Source organism: Pteropus alecto, unplaced genomic scaffold, assembly GCF_000325575.1.
Source record: "Pteropus alecto unplaced genomic scaffold, ASM32557v1 scaffold7, whole genome shotgun sequence".
NCBI classification, from domain to species: domain Eukaryota; kingdom Metazoa; phylum Chordata; class Mammalia; order Chiroptera; family Pteropodidae; genus Pteropus; species Pteropus alecto.
In genome coordinates, this window is record NW_006494614.1 from 36,638,025 (window position 1) to 36,653,517 (window position 15,493).

General features: G+C 33.0%; 1 pseudogene; it reads right to left on the reverse strand.

Annotated features, from left to right (window-relative positions):
• Nucleotides 1–2,987: 2,987 nt before the first annotated feature.
• LOC102893066 lies at nt 2,988–14,857 on the reverse strand (annotated as a pseudogene).
• Between the last annotated feature and the right edge of the window lie 636 nt (nt 14,858–15,493).

Genomic DNA, 15,493 nt, shown 5'->3' on the forward strand with positions numbered 1-15,493 from the left:
GTCCTTCTCCCAAGTCCAGGGATTTCAGTCCCTGGTTAGTAGACACCGCACCTTCAGTTGTACGATCTTTGAAACATGCAAATATTAAATGGAGCAAAGGATTAGATATTTATTATTGCCAAATGCTGCAGAGAGAAATGCAACAGTTTGGCAGTCAGGAAACCTAAATTTAATGCCTGAATCTGAATTTTAGGTTTTCTGGCTTCAATTTGTTAATCTTTAAATTTAGAAGCTTGGTCACCATATTCGCTGAGATTTTCCCCCCATAAATAATATGTAAAAAATAACCTCAGGCAGTAGCTAATCTTATATTTTATGCTGATTCAGAATCTTGAGAAGCATCTTTGCTAGAGATGCTGTTTTGGCAAAAGAGAAAACTACATCTAGTTAAGTGTGTGTGTGTGTGTGTGTGTGTGTGTGTGTGTGTGTGTTTAAGTCCTCATCAGCAGGTTCTGCTAGAAATTCTACCATTCTGACGGTTGTTTTCTTCTTTTAAATTAAAAATGTATAATTTTCCAACTGGAAAAAATGGACGACTTCTAGAACAGCTGCCTTCTGTATTATAGTTCCATATATTAAAATTAAGTGCTACCCTGGCCCAGGTAGTATATGTGCAGAATTATTAGAAAATTTCTGCCCTTGTTGAAATGGATCTCATCACTGATCTTTTTTTTTCTTTTCTCCACATACCAATTTTCTCATTGTCAAATAAGTTTTTAGACAGACTGCAGTGAAAAGTTGTAAAACTACATTTGAATGAAAAAGTTTATTATATTTGTACAGATTAAATATTAAATAAGAATTGGGATCAAATATTTTTAATGCCTCAAAGTACTTTCCTACAAAATATTTTCCTACAAAATTTTTCTCATTACCCAAAGACTGAGACATTATATAAAGTTCTTTGTTCAGTGTAGCATTGAAGACTATTAGAGGAAATATTAAAACTAACTAACCAAAGTAATATTTACTACTTCTTCATAATTATTCTTGGTGTGATTCTTTTCAGAAAAAAAAATACTGAAAATGTGAAAGTTTTTACCCATTTTAGAATCTAGGAATACAAATTTTACTCTCATAGCCTTGGGTAAATCACTTCATTGCTTATTGGCTCTATTCTCAAACAAAAATGAGAAATTTAATGATTTGTCGAACCCTACATAATGCCAAACTCCTAGTAAAACAATCAATTACCTTTTAGGATTGATCTCAAATCTAGAGGCACTTAAAATACAGAAAGAGAATAAGGTAATTATCTTTAATCATTTGTATCAGTGTTCATTATCCGCATTTCATGCATCACTGCTGTTAAATATTCTACAGGAAAAAAAGGTTCTATTATTAATACTTTGGGGAAGTATTGTTGATTGTACTCCTTTCTAATAAGGAGATAGAACTTACAGTGTTTCTGATAAACCCTACAGTGAAAACTCCATTTATCTCCCTTTAACCCAATTTTTCCCAAGTGTATTTGATCTTAAAATCTCTCTCCTCAAATAATACATATTAAAACTATGTAAAACACACACACATACACACAAACAGAATAATCTTTGCAAAATTCTCTAGATAATGCTTGTACTTAAGTTCTTTGGGTTTAAAAAGTTGAATAATAAAAAATGTGCTATCTCGGAGTTTCTATGAAAATATTGGTTGTATCACCAATACTTCTTGCCTTTTGCTGTATGTTTAGTGATAGAGGTTTCACAGTATAGCTATGTGCTTTTGATCCTTGTTTTTAACCATAAAATCAATTCAAGGAGTTGTTTTTGTTTTTTTTTTCTTTACAGGAAAATGAACATTCTAAATATACAACATTGGTGGGTCTAAGGTCATTCGAGACTATCATATAGTTTTATTTCCTGGGAGAGCAGATTGGCCTAAATATCAAACAATATTTTATTCTCTTTATCTCAACTTTAAACTAGGAATTTTATGCAGAAAAATACTATTTACATCATTATGTTTGGTTATAAAGTATAGTCTTTAACATGACTTCAATACAGAAAAATCTCTATTTATTTATGTGATCCAAAAAACATTATATCATCAATAAGAGTATAGGCTGATAATAAATTCTCCAATTTTGAATTTTTCTTCTATTCTCTCTATTTATTGAACTCTGACATTGAGATAAAAAATATATTCTTTTTCAGATTGAGTTCGATGATTTTTTTTTCTTTTTTGAGGACACATGAAAAGTAATTTTATGTTTGTCAATTGCTTCTTTCCTTAAACAGTATTTATCGTATGTTTAATACCCAGATGCACTCATACTAGAAACTTAGTGAAAACTACTTAATGATTCTACTTTGAAGTTATAACTATACAACTAAGATGTTTGCCAAATAAACTTTAGGAACTTTTAATATCTCCTCTTTTACAGAAATTCTCTTTCCTCATGTAATTTCGTTAATCAAAAGTCTAAGGGCCAGAAATCTAATTTTCTTAAATGAGACAAAAGAAAAAAATTTTCCAGCTACTACTATAAATAATAAATCTTTCAATTATCAAATGCATTTCCTTAACTGTACAATGAATTCTAATTTGATAGGTTTTACTCTTACTACTTCACTTTAAACAATGACCCATAAATTTGTTAAAGCAACAATGATAATTAAATATCTTTTCTGGGTTTTTCAGAAAAAAAAAATTAAATGATGTGTTAAATACTACTAAAAATATTTCACTTTTCAAACATGGCCTCTGAATTAAAGTCTATAGAAATTTTTCCCAATTAACTTTTGAATCTTCCCACATCTCTGTTTAAAAACTATATTATCTCTGAAATAATTTGAAAGAATGCTTTACAAACCAAAAACTGATTCACAATTCCCTATTACATTATGATCAATTTTAAAAAGTCTCCTAAATATATTCTACATCAGCTTTCTTAATTATAAGATGTCAATATGTCAACATGTTTGATATAACAGAACACTTAATTTCATCAGTTTCCAGTCAACACACAAGTCACTTAATGATGATTATATTGGCCATTTCCATTGGCTGGCAGGAGGCTCTTCCACTAAAGGCTCCCATTGTTTCATTTTTCTTGCCAGACTTCATTCATTTCCAGCCTGAAATCACCTCTTCCGTTTGGCCACCCTGATGTTGGTCTTCTAATATTTTAACATCTGATTCTGCTTTAACCATATCCAAATTCTCATTTATAATCTGTTCTTTATACTTTCTATATGCTTCATTTTTGGAGATTTGCTCAATAATACCAGGAATCTTTGTATACAGTATTTTTAGCCTCTCGTGGACTCTCACATACAGCCAATCCCTCAAGGCCAGTGTTCTTCTTCTGCCATGACAGTGCCCAATTTGACAATTTCTTTAAAATATGTATCAATTATTTTTTAAAGTCATGGAAGAAACTCTTTAAATGCTATTGTACTTTAAATCAACATTGACAGACCATTTCAATGTATTTTTATTTCCCTAGGATTGTAAGTGTAGATTTTATTTCTCAAAGGAAAAGAGACCATGTCAACTTTCGAATCTTACAAACTATTAATTAATTTCCTTTTGATGCGTTGTCAGCATTGTCAAGTGTGTTATGCCTTCACTGTTAGAGAAATTATGTTTACTTCTCCATGCTTTTATCTCTCCATTTCTGTTTCTCCTTATTTCTTAAATTAGGTTGTTATTCTATTCATGAGGTGGCAACAATTCATACTTGAAAAATTGTTATACTATCCCAAAAGAACTTTCACACTGGTTTTGTGTTACCAGCTTTAAATTTAGTTCTTAATTTTGTGCCTCAACTAAATGCAATAATGTTATCTGAGAGAGATCTGTATACTAAGTCACCATGTTCTGGGTTATTGTCACCATCAACTCAAAGAAAAACTAGTAATAAGTAAGGTTTTGTCTATAAAATAATAGAAAAAAGTGTTTATTTATTAACCAAAATGTACCTCATGCAAGTTGTACAGCAAAACAAACTTTGAGACTTCCATATTGGTGTTAAAAGCACTTGGTCCTTGGGTGACTATGTTGTGTTTTATGAGAAAAGCTGGCATGTGCTCTGGAGACATGGGAGAGCAATGTTAAGGATGCAGGGAAACATCACTGGGCCTTCTTCCTTTATAACATAAAGTGAAAATACTTGCTGTTCAGGTCCTGATATGCTCTGGCTGACAGGTGATATGGTAAATATAAGAAATAGCTATATTTGGAAAAGTAGCAGAGAAAAAGAAATAACAGGTATAAATTAGAATAGTTAGGTGGCCAACCCCTATAAAAACACTGCATGGGTATCTGAGGGCCAGGAAACTGGCAATAAAATTTTTACTAACAGTTTTCACATAAATAGCAATAAGATGTATGATATTTAGAAAAATAACAAATATAAAAGTTTTCCTAAGTACACATTTTAGGATGGAATGGAGCAGTAGATAAAAATTACTCAGGCTAATATATGAATTAAAGTAATATAATCACTTGCATGTTAGTGAGAGAAATAGGCTCTTGACTTTCTCTTTCCCCTTAAGAAATTCATGTATTGCCTAAAAGGAATAAACTCTTTTGAATCTCAAGCTGCCTGAAATATTTTTTTTTTCTATCTACAGGTTTACATTATTTGAGAAACTTTTTAAATGACTTAGTGAATGTGCAAATAAATGATTAATTACACCTGAATACATCTGTAGATGGATTATAAATTCTTTGGAGTCAGTAATTTGTAATAATTCTAAATAAGGTACAAGGGCTGTTTCATGCAAGCTTGTATGTTGGTAAAATTGTTAGTATTCTGTTCCTTTTCCAGGTTCACGCTTTCTCCTATTTTTTGCATATTCTTTACCAGGATGAGTTTGTTTTCAATTCCATAAAAGTGAGATAAAATTCATTCAATTCATGAATTCACTGATTTAACCTTTCTTTCAACAAACACTTTCAGGTTCTTACCAGCTAGAACGTATCAGGGCCTGACTAACGAGGAAGTCCACCTGATGTCTGAAGGTAGCATACTTCAGTAACCCTATTTGCCTCCTTAATGGAGCTCACTCCTGTAACCAGTGTATGTGCCAGCTATGCCCACTAAATGGGACATAGTCACTCAAGGACTTTGTTTATTTAGGATAATAATGGGAAAAGCATAGGCATGTTTCCAGACCTCGCTGAACTTTTTTTTTTTTTAATTTATTTACTGTTATTATGGTGACAATGGTTAATGAAATCCGGTAAGTTTCAGGTGTACAATTCAACAGTAAGGCATATATATAATGCATTGTATGTTCACCTCCCATAGTTAGATTTCTTTCTCACCACATATTTGACCCTTTTTACTCCATCTTATTTCTTTTAATTCTATACTCATAGGTCATCTTCTGAAGGATTGTTCTTAACTGTCTTTTATAAAATAGAAATTTTACTCATTACTCTCACCTGCTTTTTATTGCATTTATCATCATGCAAAATATTATATATGTGTACTTGTTTTGTTATTGTTTGTTTTCAACATACTCTAATTAGAGACTTTAGTTTCTTTCAGTGTTGAATCTCCACTACTACCACATACTTGATCCCTTTTACCCCATTTATCTCCCCGCCCCCCGTCCTCTCCCTGCCTAGTTCAGTCTAGTATAAAGATAGCTACAGTGGGTAATATACGGTGCTCTATTTCAGAGAGGTTAGCAGAAACTACCTGAAGCAAAATATGTTAAAGTCAGAAAGATGGATGAAAAGAATTAACTTGTTGAGAAGCAACAACAAAGATAAGGACTTGGGGAGAGTATTCTAAGAAAAGAGAATACTTTAAGATAAGAATTAATACTTATGTATATTTTTATCTCATTTTATCCAAATGTCAGTATATAAGTAAATTATTATTGTGAAAAAATTCAAGGAAATTGGATACTAGGGCAGAAATATGGAAAATGTTCATTTACTTCACTGTTCAATTTATAGATGAGTTTGATATGTGTCATCCCATTTCTCTAGTTAATATTCTATGTATATATATTCAAATATGTATAAATAGGCATATATACATATTTTAAACGAATGAACTCATATTATACACTTAGTCTGATTTGATTTTTTAATGTAACTCTATCTTGGAGCATTTTCCACAAAAGTACACATAAGCCTATCTCCCTTTTAATGGCTGCATAATTTTCCATAATATGTTTATTATACCTACGTAATTACTCTTTCAGAGATGGATATTTTATGCCAGTTTTATTTTTTATTATAAAAATGTTGCAATAAACACCCTTAAATCTAAATCTTTAATTTCTAATGCGAGTATTCTTTAAAGGAAAATTGGAAGCATTGTATCAAATATGTGTACATTTTATTTTCTGATATATACTGCCCACCTCATTGCTCTCCAAAAATTGTTTTACAACTTTGTAATTCTACCAGAAGTTATGCCACTGACTATGTTCTTGAAGGCTTACTGACATGACACATTTTTCAAATTTACTTTATTGACAGATGATTCTATACATCTTGAGACATTTTTTTATATTAGATAAATATAAGAGCTTAAATTCCTTTAGGAGTCAAGCAAGCAAAAAAATTGAGTCAGTAAAAGAAAATACAGTGGTAGACAGCTTGGCAAGTTGAAAAGGATGCACTCTACCACATTAGATATCGAAATTTAGACTTTTTGAAAATACTCTGTTCATCAAATGAAGTAAAATTGTGGCTTGAGGACCATTGATTTGAGACGTTGCTCTAAAGGCATAAGTCCTTGTTGTTAAGCAAGTCAGGCAAAGACTTCACTATCCCCCCAGTTGCAGAGTCTCTGTCTTGCATATATGCTCAGGTTGGTCCTTGTCAACCACAGACTTAGAGACCCATGTGTTAAAATGCTATCTGAGGACTGAGGTGTGAGAGAAGCTCTCTATTACCTTAGTATGGGGTGAGTTATCTTTCTACTTTGTAGAAAATGTATTTATCACAGCCAGAGTTAGAATGATAAAAGATAAAGCATTTGTAAGAAATTTGATGTTTTCTGCTATTTTTATGCAAAATATGTGGTTTACACTGCAACAACTCAGCTTTTAAAAGGCACCAATAACCTCTCCAGTGAAACCATGAATTTATAGACTTTCATCTCCACCTCCTACCAGTGTTCCGTTCTTTTCATCTGATACATTGCTAAAATTTGTATAACTGGCAAGTTTTATCTAAAAACTACTTATTCATTTTTTGTAGACATTGAACTTAATATATTTTAAGTGGCAATGCTTTGCTAAATTAATTAGATTGCCATTGCACTGCATTGTGATACAGTTTTATTATTTAAAAAGAAAATCTTAGTTCATGTGTATTGTTGAAGGTGTCCCTTTGCTCTTGTGATACCCAGCAGGGATGTAGGTTGTAACATATGTAAGGGCCATAAATCTGAAGACTGTTACTAATTTTCTTCAAAGGTGTTTCTGGCTTATACCTGAAGGCCAACTTTAATATCCATAAGGTTCATGAGGTTTTCAGAAACATCAGAATTTTATGGGCAAAGGAGAACAGTTACTTTTCCAAATTCAGCTTATCTGCTTTAAAAGAGCTTGCTCAGCCTCTCAGTACTCTATTTGTCCTGGTTTTGTAAACATATGAATGTGGTAAAAATTCCTGCAGAATGAATTTTATGACTCAAGCAAAACTCAGCCCCTGGCCAAGCAGTGAAGTAAGCCAACTTGGATAGAGAAGGTAGCTGGAGAATCAGTGTAAGTATCAGAACCACGAATATCTGATTAGACCCCAAATTTGACATTTTCATTGTGTGAATTCACTGGGCAATTACTGTAATATGTAAAAACCTTAGCTTACTAATAGGTTGTACTGAAAAAACCTAGTTTTCCTCCTGTGTGTCTGTCCTTTACTTTCACGCAGAACACTTCACTTCTGACACTTTCAGTCTGTTGTGTTTTCCCCACACCAAGCAACTCTCTGACCCTAGCTGAGTGTCCTACAATTTAGCTCAATTCTGACACTATCTACCTGGAAATAGTGTCAGATCCCACATTTTAAGTGCTCAATACCATTAGACTGCCCCCCACTTCAGATACCATTGACAAGTAGTGGGTCTCCAGGTTACCCACAACTTCTGTTTTACTTGATTGCAAAATGGAAGTTCCCATGACCTCCTCTTCCTTGGACTCAATTATTTGCTAGAGCCACTCATAGAGCTCAGGAAAATACTTAATGTTTACCAGTTTATTAAATGATTCGATAAAGGATACAGATGAACAGCCATATGAAGAGATAAATGTGGTGATGTCTGGGGGGAAGTCAGTCACTAGTCCAGAAGCTTCTGTCTCTGTGGCTTTGGGTGTGTGTCACTTTCCTAGTGTGGTATGTTCACCAAACTGGGAGCTCTTCCAACTCTCTACTGTTAAAGTTTCATAGAAGCTTTTTCATGAAGGCATGATCAGTTACTAACTCCATTTCTAGCCTTCTCTCCTCTCTGGAATATGGAGAATGGGGCTAAAAATTTCAAAGTTTTAATCATGGCTTGGTCTTTCTGATGACCAGCCCTCAACCAGAAGCCTACTTCATTAGAATGAAAGATGTTCCTGCTGCTCTTGTCACTTAAGAAATTAAAAGGTTTTTAGGATCTCTGTGCCAGGAAACCAGAGGTAGACACACACACACACACACACACACACATATAGTTTTACATATACATATACATGTGTATGTATGTGTATATGTACACACACACATATATGTATGTGTATATGTATGTGTATATATATGTATGTGGATATTAGACTCCCTGGACAACTTTTTAAAAATACCTGTTAATAAATTTTGCCACAAATCAATTAAATTTTTTTTTGGTTTAGATCTACACATTAGTTGTTTCTGCTATTGTTTTTAAATTCATCAGGTGATTTTAATATGAAACAGTTTGAAAGACACTAATGTATACTATTAGTGTTAGTACTTTTCTAGTGACTTAGAGTTTGCCCTGTTAATTTTCAGTTATGGTATATGATAACTATATTGATTTGGAATTGCACAAAGTTGCAGTAACATAAGCAAAGCAAATATTCTCAGTTAACAAAAACTCTAATGATAAGTGGGCCAGACTAAATTAGCCATTGCACAGATTAATGCCATAGGATCCTTAACTTCCTCTTCAAACAATAGACTGGGTTTTCCTTTCAGCCCCTGCTGTTTTTTCAGTAAACAATAAGAAAAATTAACAAGGATGTAGGAGAGGTTGCATTATCAAAAAAGCATGTTTTCCAGTAATCTTCGATCAACTAAGTGCCCAGAAATTCAGCCATAAAAGAAATCAGAAAATCTGGGATGCACAGTCAGTAATTTTTTTTCTATTTTTATTTATACCAGTATTATTCTTACCTTGCATCCTCAAACTATGCATACCATTTTGATATTCTTGGTTGCCATACAACACTCTTTTCTTACACATGATAAAGTCATCAATGCTTTTGTTGAAGAGACATGTTTCTCATCTTATAAAAACATGACATATATAAAATCTCTTTAGAGACCTATTTCCAAAAGATGAATCATTTTTTCATAGAAATTATGATAGAGAATATGCTTAATGACACTATCAAACATGTGTAATAAAATTTTACTACTAACAAAATTATATAAATGGGATGCCTCATTAACCAACATTTACAATTTGCTATTTGATCAATACTCATGAAAGATTTTTTTTTTCCCCTCTTGGCTGGAAAATTATCTCTATCAGTTAGAACTATTTAAAAATTCAGATGGTATGTACTTTGTCTTTAATTCTAAATCTAAAGAGAAAGTTTTATTTTCATCCCCTTTTAGTTCAATTATCAGTGTAATTGCTCTGTACATTATGTAATTACATGTTCATCTTTAACTTTTATTGCTTGATGAATTCCTTTGAGATGTTGTTTCAGAAGAAGAATATAGTTACACTTACATTTCACTTACAAAAATTGAACTTACTAATGGAGAGGACTTGGAAAAGATTTCAGTATTTCTTCCTACTTTTTTAAGTCATGATCTGGATCCAATCAGGAGACAGAAATCACAGTAATTTGAAAAGGGGTACTTAATATAAAGAATCATTAAAACGAACAAACTTCTAGACACAGACAACAGAAGGATGGTTACCAGAGAGGAAGAAAGGTTGGGGGAGAGATGAAGAGGATAAAGGGGGTCAAATTTTTGGTGATGAAGGGAAACTAGACTTTGGATAGAGAGCACACAATGTAATACAAATGATATACTATAAAATTGTACACCTGAAATACAATGTTATCAACCAATGTTATTCCAATAAATTTAATCTTGAAAAAATCATTAACAATAAAGGTTTTCTATAAAGGAGTAAAGAATGCTCTAAAGAAGATGTAGAGTACATTTTGATGGTTACCAGAAGAAAAATACATCAATTCTTGACATACAAAGACTTTTATATAACTACAGATATATAGATCAATAGAGTATAGAGATTTTAGAAATATATTTACACATACACAGTCATCTAAACCATGGTAAAGGTGCCATTGCAATTTGATGATGGAGAAAATGATTCTTTCAAAAATGACACTTAATAACTGGCTATCAATATGTTTTAAAAAAACCTTACTCCCTATGTCAAATTAATTAAGTCAGTTTCAAGTGGATAACATCCCTATATGTGACAGAAAAAAAAATTAAAAATTTAGAAGAATATTAAGAGAATATCTTCATAGCTTTGGGAGAGTTAATATTTCTTAAGAGAGACACAAAAGCATTAGTTATATAGGTAAAGAATGACAAACAGAACCACATTAAAAGTAGAACTTTTGCTACCAAAAGACATAATAAAGCAAAGGAAGATCATAGAATGAAGAAGATATTTTCAATATATGGATCTGATTAATAACTCATATAAAGAATAAGAACTCCAGAAATTATTGATAAGAGGGCATCCAATTAAAAATTGTCAAAAGAACTGAATAACCACTTTGCAAAGGAAAAAACTGAATAGTCATAAGATGTGTGAAAAAAAAAAGCTCAATGTTACTAGACATTAAGAAAATTTGCTTTAAAATCACAATAAAATACCAATAAACTTCAATCAGAATATCTTACATTTAAAAATAACAATACCACATATTTGCAAAGAAGTAGAGTCACTGGAATTCTCATACACTGCTGAAGGGCTGTACATCTGTACAAACACTCTGGAAAACTGTTTTGTACGCTACGTGGATAAGTATATATCCAGTAATGCCACTTGTGGTCATAATCCCAACAGTAAGGCATTTTTGTGGGCGCGACTTGACTTGTAAACAAGTTTCTGGCATTATTTATAAAAGTTTGAAAATTTGAAACAACCCAAATATACTTCAATATTTTAGTCAAAAAAAGATAGATTTTGGTATATTCATGAATCTCATATTTTATTATTGACTGAACCAAATAATTATTATATGTGTCCAGTTTTATAAAATTCAAAAATAGGAAAAACTACTCTGATTATAGAAGTCAGAACAATGGCTATTTTGGGAAAGTTAATGATAGGGATACATTATGAGAGATTTGGGGGTCTAAGTATACATCATATAGATGTGTTCCTTTTGTGAAAATTCATCAATCTGATCTTTAAAATGTATGTACTTAACTATATGTTTTGAAAATATTAACTTAAAAAAATTAAATTTTTGAAGAAAAATGGAAGAGAGAGGAGGGAGAGAGAAAAAAAGGTGGCGGGGGGAAGGAGAGAGAGAGGGATACACAAAATAAAATCTTGGCTTCTCTTTTATCCTCAGTGCTTCCCATCACTGGTCTGAAGTGCTGCTATGACTTCCTGTGTCTCTGTCAATGTAGATGAAAGCCGTGGATTGGGTTAAATTCTTTCATTTTACTTCAGAACACTAAAACAAATAACATTAAGTGGCCTGCAGGAATCATAGGCCCTCGTGGCATGTGTAGGTCCCCAGTTTTAACCTTTTTTCCCACTCTGTACCTAGGAGATAAACATTCCCTGTTGGCTATCTTGAAAAGTAAGGATAGTCACCTAAAGAGAACATTTAAATTTTCTGATGAACTTTCTTAGCTTTAACACTTTATCTTAAGAGGTTCTACCTTGACTTGCTGATTAATTAACACTGATTGAAGAGACGCCTCATGTGACCTTCCGTGTGCTTGCTCCCCTTTGGATTAACAGTAAACTGACAAAAAGGGATATGTTAGAAAGATTTATGCTTCTGTGACAGAAGAATATCTTTTAAGACATTTAGAAATAATACAGCAGAAAATGAAACATTTTCTAAATTGTGTGCAGAAAATATAGTGGTTTAAACAGTTCGAGTTGAACATTTGGTGAGCCCTTGATTTAGATACACCAGTTTTTATCTTCACCATTTTTCACAGTTTATCTATTGTCCCACTAGACTTGGGAAAAAATCAGAATGTCAGGATCACCTTGAGTTCACCAGGATGGTAGCTCAAAAGCACTTTCATAACTTTATGATTAGACTGTTCATATTATCTTTTGCGCTATATTTTCTGAGACAGTGTGGGTTTTTATCTCTTTTTATATGAGAAGCTGTGAATTTTAAGTAAAGGTTAGAGAATGAAATTTTTTAAACATTTCTTCATTAATCCCATGAGAGCTCTCTGCTTTCAGTAGGAAACCTTGTCCCTAACTCGCCAACTTGTTAGATAGCAATCTTATTTAGAGCCTTCTATGTTAATGGTGATCTGTTGAAAAAAGATATTAGCTTTTTGATCTTTAATATGGCAGGTGTTTGAAATTTGTGTGGTTTTGAAAGAGTAACTCAAGGCAATGATGCAATGCTGTTTTTAGTAGTGATCCCCAAGGATACTGCTGTGCATATAAGCATGCCTTATGAGATATGTAGCCAGGGGAATAAAGAAAATAATTATTTGCTCTTTTATGGATTTCTCAGCTGTGATTTCCATTATTACCACATTTCTGATAGATATATAAATTCTAGAAATTATTAAGTTTTTTCAATTATCTTCTGCAAAATATAGATTATTAGCATGTTTATCATATGTGTAAATTGATACAGTTTAGTATAGAAATATGATTTTCTTCCTGATACTGATTTTCCCAGAATTCCAGTCTCTTTACCACTGTACTCAACTGTGCCCCTGTTGAGAAAGAACAAACCTATAAAATGGTTTGCTTTTGTTGCTCTTATTGTTCAGTTGCTTTTTTTGACCAGGCATTTTCACTCAGGTATTGTTTTCTTCTCTATTATCCTGCACTCAAGCAGTCACTTCCTTTGTATCATTTCTCAAACTGTTATTCAGATATATGTTTGCCATTAAGGTATTATTTGTAAGGACTCAAGGGAGTATTTCTAAAATATTATTGTACATAAGTATCACTAAAGAAGTTTGTTTAGCTACAGATTTCTTGGATCCAAATCAGAGACTTTGGTTAAATAGGTAACTAGTGTGTCTTAAGAACCTCCAATTTTATTGAGCTGAAATTTCTGGAAATATTTATGTATACAGAGAGCCCTTAGACCAGTTCTTCAAGATCTAATAGCTATATGGTCTGTCTAAGGTTTCCAACTTCAAATTCTGTAGGTGACTACCTCTCTGCCTCTTCGCAAGGCAAGTGAGCCCTAGTCTCAAGACCTCTCTCACTGAGCCATAAAGAGAATTATTTTATGGTCATCTATTCACATGTATTCCAACAGCCATTTATTCATTCAATGACTAATTATTCACTCCTACATGTAAGATATTCTAGTTATTTGAGTTATATCAGTAAATAGAACAGAACAAATTCTGTCTTCATGGATCTTTCTTTCAAGTTGAGATAGCCAATAAACATGATATATTAAATAACTAAATTTTATGTTATATGAGTGCTATATGGGGAAAAAAAGTAAGGAAAAGAGGCTGAGGAATGTGAGTCTAGTAGAACAAGATGAAATTCTATGTACTGTGGTAATGGTAAGCTTCATTGAGAAGACGAAATTTGTACAATGATTTAAAAGAGAAGAGAGTTAGGCATGTGAGTACATAAGGAAAGAGTATTACAGGAAGAGGGAGCAGTGGGACAAATATCTTAAGGTAAGAGTATGCTTGCAGTGCTTAAAGAATGTCAGGATGCTTGGTATGTCTGGTGTGGTCCAGGCAAAGAAGAGAGTCATCTGTAGGGACTTTAGCAAAGAACCTGCAAGGTCTTTTGATCCTTTGCAAGAACTTTGCATTTACTCTCAATGACATCAGGGTCCATTACAACATTTTAAGCAGAGGAGTGTCCTAAATTTTAAAAAAGATCACTCTGGTTGCTCTGTTAAGAAGAAAATTTACAAGGGTGAAGGTGGAAGCAGGGAGATCATTCCTGTAGCTATCTGCAGGCAAGAGATAGCGGTGACTTAAACTAGGTGGTAGCAATGGAGGTGTTGAGAAATTGTTGGATTATGCATTTTGGAGAACTCACAGTATTTTATAAAAATTTAATGTGAAGTATGAGAGAAAGAGGGAAGAAGAAGGTGACTCTGTGTTTTTGTATTTCATAAGAATTAAACTAGCTTGGTGGGGATAAATAAAGAAGTCAGTCCTGTAATTACTAAGGTTTGATATATCAATTTCAAAATGCTGGTTTGGGGAAAGCAGTGAATATAAGTATCTAAATTTCAAAAGAGAGTTCTGAGCTAAAGATACAAATATGGGACTTGTCACCATTTAGAGAGAATTTTGAGGTATGAAAGTAGATATGAATTTAAAGATATTGAGTTTACATAGAGAAGAGGAAAGAATGAAAACTGACTCTTGGAATGCTGTTGGGGTACTGGAGAATTTGGCTGCCAGTGGACTTGCAAGCTGGACCCAGGCAATGAAGTTTCTCATCCTTCCCCTGTCCTTGGATGTATATTCTCACAGTTCTCACGATGGGAGCCATGTTCAAGGATACAACCTTGAGACAGTAATGTGTTGTTGAGACTGTCTGTGCAGTATACATGCCTGAGCCCAGTTAAAGCCTCTATAGAAACCTTTAAGCTTCTGACTGGCAGGTGCAGAGATCTACTTGTCTTGCTGCCTACCCAAGAAAAGCCTGGTACATAACTTCTCTTGCTTATAAACTGCCACTTGTCAATCTGAAGTGGTCTGCCTCTTCCTTTAATCTCTTCTTGCCCTGCCTGAATATGGGGCCAATTTGTGAACCAAAAGGTATTCCAGTATTAGGGAAGAGAAAATAGGGAAGAGAAAATACCAACAAAGGAAAATGAGAAAGAATCACTAGAGGGGTAGGAATAAAACTAAGAGAATATTGTGTCCTAGAAACCAAGTGGGTGGAGGAAATCATGGATGCCATAACCGATGGCTGAAATAAAATTAGAACTGGAAATTGACCACTGTTTTTCTTTATGAGGATATCATTGAAGACCTAGACAAGAATAATTTTGGATTAATGGTGTGGGCAAAAGCATAATCTGGTTGTGTTTAAGAGAGAGAGCAAGGACAGGAATCGGCAACAATAAATATAGACAAATCTTTAGTTACTATAACTAAAGAACTGGTGTTAGGAGAAATGGGA